At 44.7% G+C, this 14,911-nt stretch overlaps 1 protein-coding gene across 4 annotated transcripts in view; it reads left to right on the top strand.

Annotated features, from left to right (window-relative positions):
* Positions 1 to 14,911, top strand: part of CACNA2D1 (calcium voltage-gated channel auxiliary subunit alpha2delta 1) — a 613,296-nt gene that overhangs the window by 116,318 nt on the left and 482,067 nt on the right. The window lies entirely within an intron of this gene.

Here is a 14,911-nt window from a genome sequence, read left to right on the forward strand (position 1 = left end):
GTCTTCTGATGAAGATCTCAGGAAGTTGAGGTTCAGTTGCTGGCTCTGCCAGACTTCTTATGTGACTTCGAGCAATTCACTTAATCTCTCTATGCCCATTGTCTTTTTGGCCACAACTGGCTTGATCTACATGGAAGACATGCTCAAGTGGCTGAGCCACATTGCTTTGTCTAGGGCAGGGTAACTTTGCCTGTCACATGTTTTAAGGATGTAATTTTCAGCACACATTTGTAATTTTTCATGCATCTCCCATGAATAGACCACACAGTAAGAGTAATAACCAGTGTGCTACCAGTTAACAGTTGTTACCTTGCATGACTCCTTTTAGGTATAGTTTATGACAATAGTGAATTGGGTTATACTGAGCTGGTCAGGCCAGCTGAAACTCACTGCTAGATACCAGTAAGCCCCTGCTATCCAGGGCCGCCCAGAGAGGAGGCAAGTGGGGCAATTTTCCCCAGGCCCCGCAGGGGCCCCAACGAGAGTTTTTCAGGGCCCCTGGAGCGGGGCCCTTCACTCCGGGGGCCCCAGGAAACTCTCACGGAGCCCGGGCTCCCGGAGCTTCTTCCGCTCCAGGTCTTCGCTGGTGAGGGGTCCTTCCGCCCTGGGGCGGAAGGACCACCCACTGCCGAATTACACTGAAGCAGGACCTGCTGCCAAAATGTCGGGTCTTCGGTGGTAATTCGGCAGCGGGGGGGTCCTTCCGCTCTGGGACCCGCCACCGAAGTGCCCCAAAGACCCGCAGCGGGGGTCCCCCGTCGCCGAATTACTGCCAAAGACCCGGCTGCACTTCGGCTGCGAGTCCTGCTTCAGTGGTAATTCGGTGGCAGGGGGCCCTGCTGTAGGTCTTCGGGGCACTTCGGCTGTGGGTCCCGGAGCGGAAGGACCCCCCGCTGCTGAATTACCGCCAAAGCAGGGGCCCCCTGCTGCCAAAGACCCCAGGCCCCCTGAGTCCTCTGGGCAGCCCTGCTGCCGTCTGGCACAGGGATGCTCTTGGGGTCACAGACCCTTTTCTGTTGGGGCTTCTAGCCAAGGCTGTAATGCAAATAATTGGGGAAAGTATTAGGATTTGCCTGTTTGCCGTGAACCTTTTATTGGAAATCTTGTGGTACATAAAACATTTTTTTTAAGCAATAAGGGTAATTAACCACTGGAACAGATTAGCTAAGAATGTGGCAAATTTTCCATAACTTGGAATTTTTAAATCAAGATTCCGTCTCTGTCTAAAACCTACATTCTCATTCAACCCCAAGTTGTTGGCTAGATGGAGGAATCACAGGGTGGAATTTAATAGCCTGTGTTTTGCAGGAGATAGACCAGATGATCTTCATTATGCCTTCTGGTCTTATGACTCTATGAATGCATGGCACAGTATAAATAGTTAATAGCAATTTTGGGCCTTGCCAAATATGGGAAGTGCTGAGATATACCAAAAAATGGAACTGGAACATTTTGGAAATTCACAAAAGGTTCATTTCAGTTCCAGGACCTGGGCACTCAAAATTCTGAGTAATTTTCCCTACATTGCTTCAGTCTTGGGTGTCTCCTTGGGTTTAGACCTCTTTGTACCTCAGTGTTCCTTTCTGAACAGTGGGGTAGTACTACTTACCTACTGTGCAGGGATGTTATGAGGCTTATTTCATTAATATATGCCAAGTCCATTGACATGCTCAAACTGGATGTAGTAGATGAAAGGAAGATGTGAGAGTAGTGACTAGGAGTATGTAGGTGATTTTACTTTGGTATGCGGCATTTGTGAGACTGATATTGGATGACTGTATATAGTTTTGATGTCCACATTTTAAAAAAAGATATTGGAAAAATTGGAGAAGGGGTAGAAAAGAGTCACAGAAAAGATTTGAGAGTGACTTAATTACAGTGAATTACCTTCATGGTCTGAAATACAGGTACTAACAGGCCTTTTTATATATAGCAAAGGAAGGCTGAGGCCAGACAGATTCAAACTGGATATTAGACACACATTTTTAACAGTGAGTGTGATTAACCATTGGAACAAACTACTAAGGGAAGTGGTGGATTTTCTCTCTGATGACGATATCTTCAAATCAGGACTGGATGCCTTTCTGGAAAATAGGCTTTAATCAAATACAAGTTCATTTTTAGTCAACTGCAAGTTACTGGCCTCAATTGAGGGGTAACTGGTGAAATTTAATGGCCTGTGTTACATAATGGATCGTACTAGATGATGTAATGGCTTCTTCTGGCCTTAAACTCTATGAATCTATGAAAAGTGCCCTTGAAGAGAATGGATTATTATTAGCACTATTACTTTGTTCAACAAGTTTCACTGTTCATACATATGAATAGTCATTTTATTATTATGGTAGCTGTAATAACAAGCATTTTAGCACGATTTAAGCTTTAGGTTCATAGTGATGTTTGCTATCACACAACAGTGAATTCTTAAAGTTAGTCCATCAGTCACCCCATATGTCTGAGATGAACCACTATCAATGTTGAGAATGGACATGGGAGGAAAAATATTCACCAAAACTTTATTAAGGCTATCAGAAAAGAAGGTCCGGGCATCAATTATGAATCAAGAAAAAAATAAAATGTGTTACAAACAAAGAGAGCTGTTTAATGTCCATAACATAAATAACTATTCCACATCATTAATTCAGTGGCTTTTTCGCCTACCACTGCTGGAATGGCAGACTTAGTCTTCGTTCTAAATTGAGTACTTTTAAATGTTTCTCTTCCGTCTCTCTTAAATGTATATTCACCTGACATTTCTCAAAAATATAATATCTTGGGCATGGGGGAGGTACAAAATGTGCCTGAAGCCCCTAGGGATTTGTATGTAAATAATTAAATAGTATTTGGGCCAAAGAGAAAGTAAGAATGACTCTATATTCCTGTGGTTGTTAGGAATGTGGGAGGCCCAGATTCTGGTCCCTCTGCTCAAGTGAATATTTAATTATTTTTACAAAGTTGAACAGCTTCATCAGGAAAGACTGAGAGTTACTTGCCCTGGAATTACCCCATAGCTGAGAGGTTAGGGCATTATCCAGGGACGTGGCCCCTTCTCTTGGATGGGGGAAGGAAATTGAACCCAGGCCTCTTGTGTCTGGGTGAGTGCCCTGACTACTGGGCTAAATGGTAGCGTTTGTCCTCTGTTTTTCTTGAAAAATGACTGACCTGGCTCAGATGTCTAATTCCAGGGGAAGATTCACAGCTGTGAATCCTGAGTGACGATAGGCTTCTCCTTCCAGCCTACCTTTAATTCCCTTTGAAGAGTGGGGCTTAGGTCACACCCCACTTCCTACTGGCTAATTTAGGCAACTCCCCACTCAGTGTGTAGGCTTTTGTGAATCACTTTCTTAGGTGCCTCACTGTGCCCATGCATTGTGTACAGTGCTTGGGTGCTGAACAGCATTGTGAATGCCACTGGGTGGCAGGGTGCCAAAGTGCCCCTTGTGAATTTCATCCAGAGTGTTCAGAAGTACATGAATAATTTGGAGTGTGCTAAGCCCATCTCTAACTGCATCCCAACAAATGTAAAACAAATTTGCATGGATAGTATTAGTTGCATCGTGATGATACTGAAATAGGTGCAGCTGAACTCTCACGCATTGCTTGCAAACATTATTACCAATAGTGTTCCATACATGAGCAATGATCACAGTAACCCATGCCTCAGTCTTAGACAGGTGGGTCCAGATATTAAAAAAGGCTTAGAGCCAGATTTTTAAGTGTTTGACTCCCATAATTGAAGCAAAAGTTCCAGTAAATGCAAAGCTACAGTAGCATTTCTACTTAAGAAATCGTTTTGAAAATGGCTTGTAGGAAGGAGAGAAAGGAACAGGGGCAGGGGAATGAATCAAGAGTATCTTACTCCCCCTTCTGTCTCTGAAAAAAGAACAGAAAGGCATCATTAGGGCTTTCTTTCCTTATCGTCTCTCCCAGCAAATTACACATTCTCTCTTGCGTACACACGCATCATTAAACACTCCATAGATCTCCCATAGCTTCTCCACCCTAACACTCAAGAAGCCAGTCATCAGATTAATCTTTGTCACTAACAATCACTTGTATAGCTCTAAGAAAGGAACATTATAGCCATACAAGCACAGCAGGAATCTATAATTTAAACCTCATACTGCTGAATTAAGGGCATTTATCAATATACTAACCCATCTCACACATATTATTATATTTTTAGCCCCACAGTGCCAGTATATTCAGGTATTTTAACCCCAGGCTCTAAATGCATTAGTAGTTAGTAATCTGCTCTTGATATGAACTATTATAGCTAAACTAAGACATGGCTACGGTTGAAATTATTTGTTACTTCACTGGCAGCAGGCCACTGAGATGCCCACCTGACACCACTTGGCTGTACCTTGATAATTTTAGGAGCACTTATCCTATGTGGGCAGATTCCTCCAGGCCTCAGTGCCATTCCTGCTCACCCCACAGTCCTGTAATTAGAGAGAGCTTCCGGGAACAGCTGAGACTTCCCCAGCAACACCTAGAAACTGGGGCAAGGGGAACCCTCTCCATTAGGGGTCCCTGGCTGCAGTGGACCTAATCTGACCTGGCCTCCTCTCTTCCAACGACATGGCGTGAAGAAGGCAGAGCAGGAGCTCCCACTTTGCATAGGAGCACCCAGGAGCAGCCAAAACTACACCAACCTTCACAGCAACATCTAGGAACGGCTGGGAGTATCCAGGCAGGGGCTGCCTCACCCCCTTCACAGCCATTGGACACCAGGCTACTTTTGCCACTCTGAACTGCAGACATTATTTTCAGCCTGCCGGTTGTTTGTTTGCCCTTCCCCACAACCCCCGTTCCCAGGGCCGGCTTTAGGAAGTGCAGGGCCCAATTCGAACATTTTCGGTGGGGCCCTGGCAGGGATGACTTAAAAAAAAAAAAAGTGTTAAAAAAAAAGTCTTTTATTTCTTCCATGTATTATTTACTTTCCATAACTATATAAATAATACAATTATATATTATGTACATTGCATCATATGTGCTGTTGATTGCTTATTAATGACCGCCATTTCACATGTGTGGGTCCCTGCCATTCCCTGCGGGTGTGCACATGTGTGGGTCCCAGCTGCTCCCTGCCCCCCTCATTGAAGCAGGTGTGCAGGGCTACTGCCCTGGGAACTGCAGGGCAGCAGTTGACATGAGGCTGGTTGGAGGCAGGGCAGGGGCTGACTGGAGGTAGGGTCTAGCTGCAGGCAGGGCAAGGGGTGCAGGGCTGGCTGGAGACAAGGGGGTGTGGGGTGGGCTGGCTTCAGGCAGGGCTGCAGGGGGATGCAGCAGGGGTTGAGAGGGCTGGAGACAGAGGAGTGCGGAACTGGCTGGCTTCAGGCAGGGGGTGCAGCAGGGATTGGCTGGAGACAGGGCAGGGGGTGCAGGGCGGGCAGGGTGTGCAGGTCTGGTGCGGGCAGGGTTGTGGGTGGGGCTGGCTGGCTTTGAGCAGGGCCACAGAGGTGTGTGGCAGAGGTTGGCTGGAGACAGGGCAGGGGGTTTGACAGGGGCTGGCTGTGGGCACGGGGTGCAGAGCTGGCTGCAGGCAGGGGGGGCAGGGCTGGTGCGGGCAGGGCAGGGGGTGCAGCAGAGGCAGCTGGAGCCCCCGTCCTTTAAATAGCCCCCAAGGCACCTGCTATCACAGGGCTCTGGGGCTCCCCTGCTTCTACCCCCCCAGACCTTTTAAATAGCCCGCGGGAGCCCTGGAGAATACATGGGGGCGGGGGGGCTCCGGTGGCTATTTAAAGGACGGGGTGGCAGAGGCAGCTGGAGCCCCGGTCCTTTAAATAGCCCCTGGAGCCCCCCGCTATCCCAGGGCTTTGGGGGCTATTTAAAGGGCCCAGAGCTCCAGCCGGGAGAGCAGGGCTGCAGGGTAGGGCTTGCGCTCCGGCCGGGGCTGCGGGGCGGCTTGCCGCTCTCCGGCCGGGGCTCCGGCCGGGAGAGCCGGGCTGTGGGGCAGCCGCGTTCCCGCTGGCGCTTTAGTCAGGGGAGCAGGGCCATGGAAGACCCCGGAGCAGACCGCAGCCAGGGTAGGTAAAAGCAGCAAAGGATCCTGTGGCACCTTATAGACTAACAGACGTTTTGGAGCATGAGCTTTCGTGGGTGAATACCCACTTCCTCAGATGCATGAGGTAGGTAAAAAAAATTTAAAAGGCGCTTAAGGCGCTGGGCCCTCTTAGGCGCGGGGCCCGATTCCAGGGAATCCGCTGAATCGGCCTAAAGCCGGCCCTGCCCGCTCCTCTGACTCGCTTCCCTTCCAGGAATGGCTTCACTCTCCCTGCCCTCTGTGCTCCTTTCCATCCTTCCATCCTACCTCACTTACTTGTGTACTGCTAGCACCACATTGTCTAGGCAGTGGAATACAGGAGAAGTTAAACACATTATTTGCATCAGTCTTCACTGTAGAGTATTTGAGGGAGGTTCCCAGACCCGTGCCATTATTTTTAGGTGACAGATCTGAGGAACTGTCTCAGATTGAGGTGTCAGTACAAGAGGTTTTGGAACAAATTGATAAATTAAACAATAAGTCACCAGAACCGAGTGAAATTCACCCAAGAGTTCTGAAGGAACCTCAATATGAAATTGCAGAACCACTATGATATGTAAAACATCATTTAAATCAGTTTCTGTACCAGATGACTGGAGGATAGCTAATATGATGCCAATTTTTTAAAAAGGCTCCAGAGGCGATCCTAGCAATAATTGGTCAGTGAGCCTAACTTCAGTACCAGGCAGATTGATTGAAACTATAGTAAAGAACAGAATTATCAGAAACGGATGAAAATGATTTGTTGGGGAAGAGTCAACATGGCTTTTGTAAAGGGAGATCATACCTCACCAATCTATTAGAATTCTTTGAGGGGGTCAACAAACATGGGACAAGGGTGATCCTGTGGATATACCATACTTGGACTTTCAGAAAGCCTTTGACAAGGTCCCTCACCAAAGGCCCTCATGCAAAGTAAACAGTCATGGGATAAGAGGAAAGGTTCTCTGATGGATCAATAACTAGTTAAAAGACAGAAAACAAAAGGTAGGAATAAATGATCAATTTTCAGACTGCAGAGAGGATAGAAGTAAATAGTGATGTCCCTCAGGGATCTGTACTGGGACCAGTGCTGTACTACATGTTCATAAATGATCTAGAAAAAGGGATAAACAGTGAAGTGGCAAAAGTTACAGATGATACAAAACTATTCAAGATAATTAAGTCCAAGACGCATTGCAGAAAGTTACAAAGGGATCTCACAAAACTGGGTGATTGGGCAACAAAATGGCAGATGAAATTCCATCTTGATAAATGCAAAGTAATATATCCCAACTATACATATGAAATGATGGGGACTAAATTAGCCGATACCAGTCAAGCAAGAGATCTTGGAATCATTGTTGATAGTTCTCTGAAAACATTTGCTTATTGTTCAGTGAAAGTCAAAAAAAGCTAACATAATGTTGGGAACCATTAGGAAAGGGATAGATAATAAGACAGAAAATACATATTATCTCTATCTAAATCCATGATAGACCCACACCTTGAATACTATGCACAGTTCTGGTCACCCCCTCTTAAAAAGGATGTATTAGAATTGGAAAAGGTACACAGAAGGCAACAAAAATGATTAAGGTATGGAACAGCTTCTATATGAGAAAAGATTAAAAAGACTGGGACTTTTCAGTTTGGAAAAAAACATCTAAGGGGATATGTTAGAGGTCTATAAAGTCATCAATGGTGTGGAGAAAGTGAATAAGGAAGTGTTATTTACTACTTCATATAACACAAGAACAAGAGGTTACCCAATGAAATTAATAGGCAGTAAATTTAAAACAAAGAAAAGGAAGTATTTCTTCACACAGTGCACAGTCAACCCGTGGAACTCGTTATCAAAGGATGCTGTGAAGGCCAAAAGTATAGCAGGGTTCAAAAAAGAACCAGATAAGTTCCTGGAGGATAGGTCCATCAATGGCTATTAGCCAAGATAGTCAGCGATGCAACCTCATGCTCTGAATATCTTTAACCTCTGATTGCCAGAAGCTGGGAGTGGAAGACGAGATGGAGCACTCAGCCTATTCCGTTCATTCTCTCTGGGGCACCTAGCTTGGCCACTGTCAGAAGATGGGATGCTAGGCTAGATGGACCATTGATCTGACCCAGTATGGCCGTTCTTAATTCTTATGTTCTTATGTCTACACTATTATCTTTAGCTGTGTAGCGTCTTGTGGCTTCCTGGTACTGGAATCTTTCACTGCCTTGTGTAGTGCCTGTAACTCTACATGTTGTTGTATGAATTATACTTGGGTGCCTTGCAATCTGTTAGCTCGCCAATTTCTTGTAGAATTGGATCTTGGGGGTGAGTCTTAAGGGTGGGGGAGATAAAGAAGGAAAGGGCAGTTTATAGCAAGGGTGAAAGTGAGCTGGTACAGCGTACCGGTAAGAAGCCGGTAATGGACTGTACGCGGCCCACATTAAAGCGCTGCCGCGGCAGTGCTTAAACATCTCTGCCCTTTTTGCTTCCCCTGCCAGTGGCCCTGCAAAGGACTGTCCTTAAGCAGTGTTTTAACGTCACTGTCCCTTCCCCATCAGCAAACCTACCTGTATGGACCCTGCTGATTGAGGGGCAGGGGAGAGCAGCTGCCCCAGGGCTGGTGATTTAAAAGGGCCAGGGGCTCTGGCCGCTGCTGTGCTACTGGAAGCCTTGGGCAGCACGGGCCAGGTGGCGTGGAAGGGCTGGCTGGAGGATGCTGACCCCCCCAGCCCCTCCTCTTCCACCTGAGGCTCCACCCCTTCTGGGGGCTGGAGCCGGCCTCTGTACCGGTAAGTCTTTCGAGTTACTTTCACCCCTGGTTTATAGCCTATATAAAGGGTGATGCACAGAGTGAAAGAGCAGAGCTCAGAGAGGCAAGGGGGGAAGTCTTCCTGATCCTACTATCCTGTGTCAATGCACTAGATGCCAAGGACACAATTATCATTCCTCCAGATGAGTCAAGGCACTAAAGTGGTGAGTGGTGTTGCTGTGAGCTGTTAAACAGCTGTCATATTTAGTGATAGGTGAAAGGGGTTCCCGTATTTGTACAGTTTGTAATGCACCTCAGGAATCCCTTCTGAATGAAAGGTGCTATCAAATATCGTGCATGAAAGATATGGTACAGTTTTTGCTTGGGACTGAACCCAAAGTTAAGCAACTGAACGGAAGGAAAAATGGGCAGCAGTTTAGGCTCTCAGTTGAAGTACAATATCCTCATTCATTTCTGGAGTTCATTATAAAACAAGAACAATAGCAATATGCTAGGTTTTTCACACAATGAAAGCAATAGTTCAAGATAATAAAGGTGATGTCAAATGTGACGGAGTGCAGAATGCTGAGCATCTGAATATTTTATGCCAAATTCTGTTCTTTACCCTTGTGAATCTGTGGCAGTTCCATAGGCTTTCAGATTTATTCTGGTGTTACTGCAAGCTGAATTTGCCCCTTTGTGTATGACAGAGATTGCTTAAGATTTATTGTTAAAATTATCTTTCAAGGCAAACATTGATTTAAAAGACAAAGGGGTTTCCCCCTGCTGAAATCCGTAACAGCTTCTGTATCTTTTAAAATGTTGAGTCATATTGCGTCTTTATTAATCTGGAAAGGTGGTACAAAAGGTGGTAGGACGAACTTGGGAACCCACCATGAAGAGGGACAGAGAGGAAATGGGAAATTTAATAAATCACTGTCTAAATTAAGTCTTCTGATATATTAAAAAAGATGTGAAGGCCAGGAAAAGCACACCTCTTGCTCTTTCTATGGTAAATATTTTGAGTTGAACTGTTACTTTGTACAGTGCCTAATAGAAGGCGGTCCATGACTGGACCCTATGGGGGCTTGCACAAACGTAGTCATAATTAATAATAGCATCTGACACGTATGGATATGTAGTCTCTTGGCTGAAACAAAGGACTTAGGGGATGAAATTCTGTTTTTGCCAGAATTCCTGTGTGATCTTGGGCAAGTCACTGAATCTGTTTGTAACTCAATTTCCTCATATGTATAATGTGGATAATAATACCTAGCTTGCAAAGGGCTTCAAGGTCCAAATTAATTTGTTTAAGAAGCATGTTGAGACACCTGGATGGAAAGCCCCGTATAAATGCAATATTGTTGTTGTTATTCCTTGTGACTCAAATACCAAAGAAAGATGATGTAAATGGAGAATCATTATTGGGCAGATGTGTTTCCATTAGGGTGCTGATCAGTTTTTGGCCCTGCAGTATTTAACATTTTTATCAATGATCTGGAAGAATACACAGAATATCATTAATAAAGTTTGCACTTGATACGCACATTCGGGGAGTAATAAATAATGAAGAAGACAGGTCACTGATTCAAAGTGATTGCACAAGCTGACAGTATGTGTTGTAATACAGCTAAACATAAATGAATACATCTAGGAACAGGAAGGGGAACTGTGCCCTGAGAGACAGTGGTTGTGAAAAAGATGTGTGTATTGTGGTGGATAATGAGCAGAACATGAGCTCCTAGTGTGACTCTGTGGCCAAAAGAGGTAATGCAATTCTATGATGCATAAACAGGGGAGTCTTGAGTAGGAGTAGAAAGGTTATTTTACCACTGTAGTTGGTCCTGGTGTGACTGCTGCTGGAATACTATAGACTCATAGACTCTAGGACTGGAAGGGACCTCGAGAGGTCATCGAGTCCAGTCCCCTGCCCTCATGGCAGGACCAAATACTGTCTAGACCATCCCTAATAGACATTTATCTAACCTACTCTTAAATATCTCCAGAGATGGAGATTCCACAACTTCCCTAGGCAATCTATTCCAGTGTTTAACTACCCTGACAGTTAGGAACTTTTTCCTAATGTCCAACCTAAATCTCCCTTGCTGCAGTTTAAGCCCATTGCTTCTTGTTCTATCATTGGAGGCTAAGGGGAACAAGTTTGCTCCCTCCTCCTGATGACACCCTTTTAGATACCTGAAAACTGCTATCATGTCCCCTCTCAGTCTTCTCTTTTCCAAACTGAACAAACCCAATTCCTTCAGCCTTCCTTCATAGGTCATGTTCTCAAGACCTTTAATCATTCTTGTTGCTCTTCTCTGGACCCTCTCCAGTTTCTCCACATCTTTCTTGAATTGTGGTGCCCAGAACTGGACACAATACTCCAGTTGAGGCCTAACCAGCGCAGAGTAAAGCGGAAGAATGACTTCTCGTGTCTTGTTTACAACACACCTGTTAATGCATCCCAGAATCATGTTTGCTTTTTTTGCAATAGTATCACACTGTTGACTCATATTAAGCTTGTGGTCCACTATGACCCCTAGATCTCTTTCTGCCATACTCCTTCCTAGACAGTCTCTTCCCATTCTGTATGTGTGAAACTGATTGTTCCTTCCTAAGTGGAGCACTTTGCATTTATCTTTATTGAACTTCATCCTGTTTACCTCAGACCATTTCTCCAACTTGTCCAGATCATTTTGAATTTTGACCCTGTCCTCCAAAGCAGTTGCAATCCCTCCCAGTTTGGTGTCGTCCGCAAACTTAATAAGCGTACTTTCTATGCCAACATCTAAATCGTTGATGAAGATATTGAACAGAACCGGTCCCAAAACAGACCCCTGCGGAACCCCACTTGTTATACCTTTCCAGCAGGATTGGGAGCCATTAACAACTACTCTCTGAGTACAGTTATGCACCCACCTTATAGTAGCCCCATCTAAATTGTACTTTCCTAGCTTATCTATAAGAATATCATGCGAGACTGTATCAAATACCTTACTAAAGTCTAGGTATATCACATCCACCGCTTCTCCCTTATCCACAAGGCTCGTTATCCTATCAAAGAACGCTATCAGATTAGTTTGACACGATTTGTTCTTTACAAATCCGTGCTGGCTATTCCCTATCACCTTACCACCTTCCAAGTGTTTGCAGATGATTTCTTTGATTACCTGCTCCATTATCTTCCCTGGCACAGAAGTTAAACTAACTGGTCTGTAGTTTCCTGGGTTATTTTTATTTCCCTTTTTATAGATGGGCACTATATTTGCCCCCTTCCAGTCTTCTGGAATCTCCCCCGTCTCCCATGATTTCCCAAAGATAATTGCTAGAGGCTCAGATACCTCTTCCATTAACTCCTTGAGTATTCTAGGATGCATTTCATCAGGCCCTGGTGACTTGCAGGCATCTAACTTTTCTAAATAATTTTTTACTTGCTCTTTCCTTATTTTCTCTTCTAAACCTACCCTCTTCCCGTAAGCATTCACTATACTAGACATTCCTTCAGACTTCTCAGTGAAGACCGAAACAAAGAAGTCATTAAGCATCTCTGCCATTTCCAAGTCTCCCGTTACTGTTACCCCCTCCTCATTGAGCAGTGGGCCTACCCTGTCCTTAGTCTTCCTCTTGCTTCGAATGTATTGATAAAAAGTCTTCTTGTTTCCCTTTATTCCCATAGCTAGTTTGAGTTCATTTTGTGCCTTTGCTTTTCTAATCTTGCCTCTGCATTCCTGTGTTATTTGCCTATATTCCTCCTTCGTGATCTGACCTAGTTTCCATTTTTTATATGACGCCTTTTTATTTTGTAGGTCACGCAAGATCTCAAGGGTAAGCCAAGGTGGTCTTTTGCCACATTTTCTATCTTTCCTAACCATCGGAATAACTTGCTTTTGGGCCCTTAATAGCATCCCTTTGAAAAACTGCCAACTTTCCTCAGTTGTTTTTCCCCTCAGTCTTAATTCCCATGGGACCTTGCCTATCAGCTCTGTGAGCTTACTAAAATCCGCCTTCCTGAAATCCATTGTCTCTATTCTGCTGTACTCACTTCTACCCTTCCTTAGAATTGCAAATTCTATGATTTCATGATCACTTTCACCCAAGCTTCCTTCTACTTTCAAATTCTCAACAAGTTCCTCCCTATTTGTTAAAATCAAGTCTAGAACAGCTTCCCCCCTAGTAGCTTTTTCAACTTTCTGAAATAAAAAGTTGTCTGCAATGCAGTCCAGGAACTTATTGGATAGTCTGTGCCCCGCGGTGTTATTTTCCCAACATATATCTGGATAGTTGAAGTCCCCCATCACCACCAAATCTTGGGCTTTGGATGATTTTGTTAGTTGTTTGAAAAAAGCCTCATCCACCTCTTCTGCCTGATTAGGTGGCCTGTAGTAGACTCCCAGCATGACATCACCTGTGTTTTTTACCCCTTTTAGCCTAACCCAGAGACTCTCCACCCTTCCATCTCCTATGTCCATCTCCGCCTCAGTCCAAGTGTGTACATTTTTAAAATATAAGGCAACACCTCCTCCCTTTTTCCCCTGTCTATCCTTCCTGAGCAAACTATACCCATCCACACCAACATTCCAGTCGTGTGTATTATCCCACCAAGTTTCAGTGATGCCAACAATGTCATAGTTGTATTTATTTATTAGCACTTCCAGTTCTTCCTGCTTATTACCCATACTTCTTGCATTTGTATAAAGGCATCTAAGATACTGATTTGATTTTGCCTCCCAGCTTTGCCCTGACCCTCCTTCCTCTCTGCCATTATAGCCCGTGCTCCCTCCTGTTTCCAACCCTTCTCCCAGGTCTTGTTCCCCACTTACCTGCGGGCTTTGCTCACCTGTCCCCGTTGAACCTAGTTTAAAGCCCTCCTTACTAGGTTAGCCTATGTTGATAAATTGGAGAGGGTTCAGAGAAGAGCCACAAGAATGACTAAAGGATTAGAAATCATGCCTTACTGTGATAGACTCATGGAACTACAGCTATTAGCTGAACAAAGAGAAGGTTAAGGGGTGATTTGATTACAGTCTATAAGTATCTACGTGGGGAACAAATATTTAATAGGCCTGCCAACTTCCTAATTGCACAAAACCAAACACCTGTCTTAAAGGCCCCACCCCCACTCATTCCACCTCTCCCTCCATCACTCGCTCTCCTCCATCTTCACTCACTTTCACCGGGCTGGGACGGGGGTTGGGATGAGGGCAGGAGTGAGGACTCTGGCTGGGGGTGCGTGCTCCAGGTTGGGCCAGAAATGTGGGGTAGTGTGGGGAAGGAGCTCTGGGCTGGAGTTGAGGGGTTTGGGGTTCAGGGCCCTCCCGGTCCCTCTGCCAAGGAGCCAGACATGTCACTGCTTCTGAGAACCGTGTGGAGCCAGGGCAGGCAGGGAGCCTGGCTTAGCCCCGCTGTGCCAGGGCTGACCGACGCTGCCAGGGTCCCTTTTCAACCAGACATTCTGGTCAAAAACCAGACTCCTGGCAACCCTAATATTTAATAATGGGCTCTGCAGTTTAGAAGAGAAAGTTATAACCCAGTCCAATGTCTGGAAGTTGAAGCTAGACAAATTCTGACTGGAAATAAGGAAAAGTAATTAATCATTAGAACAATTTAAGTTGTGGTGGATTCTCTTTTGCTGGCAATTTTAAAATCAAGATTAGATGTTTTTCTTAAAGATCTGCTCTAAGAACTACTTTGGGAGATGTTTTGTGGCCTGTGTTATATAGGAAGTCAGACTAGATGATCACAATGGTCCCTTCTGGCTTTGGAATCTATAAATCCATGAAGCTAGTAATATAATGTTAAGCTTTTGAAGTTCCTTGTGCTGCTGCATTTCATTCTGTACTATGTGCAGTGATTAACAACACTGTATATGTAGGCACTGACACTGACTTGCTGTTTGAATTATAATGCATTAATGATGCTCAGTTTTCTTATGCTGTTAACTCCCATTGGGTCGTCTTGACTTTTGGAGGGTGTAATGAATGTTGAGTTTTAAGTGAGTGCTATAAATAAATGCTGCAATTACTGTTGAGTAATGAAAGGGATGACTATTTAAGTTGTAGTCTGTTTCAGCTATCACCAATGTATGATTGTGATTAAAGAAGATAAAAACAGAACACTTATAGTGTTGCTTATTCAT

The sequence above is a fragment of the Gopherus flavomarginatus genome, chromosome 1 (genome assembly GCF_025201925.1).
Source record: "Gopherus flavomarginatus isolate rGopFla2 chromosome 1, rGopFla2.mat.asm, whole genome shotgun sequence".
Taxonomy (NCBI): Eukaryota; Metazoa; Chordata; order Testudines; family Testudinidae; genus Gopherus; species Gopherus flavomarginatus.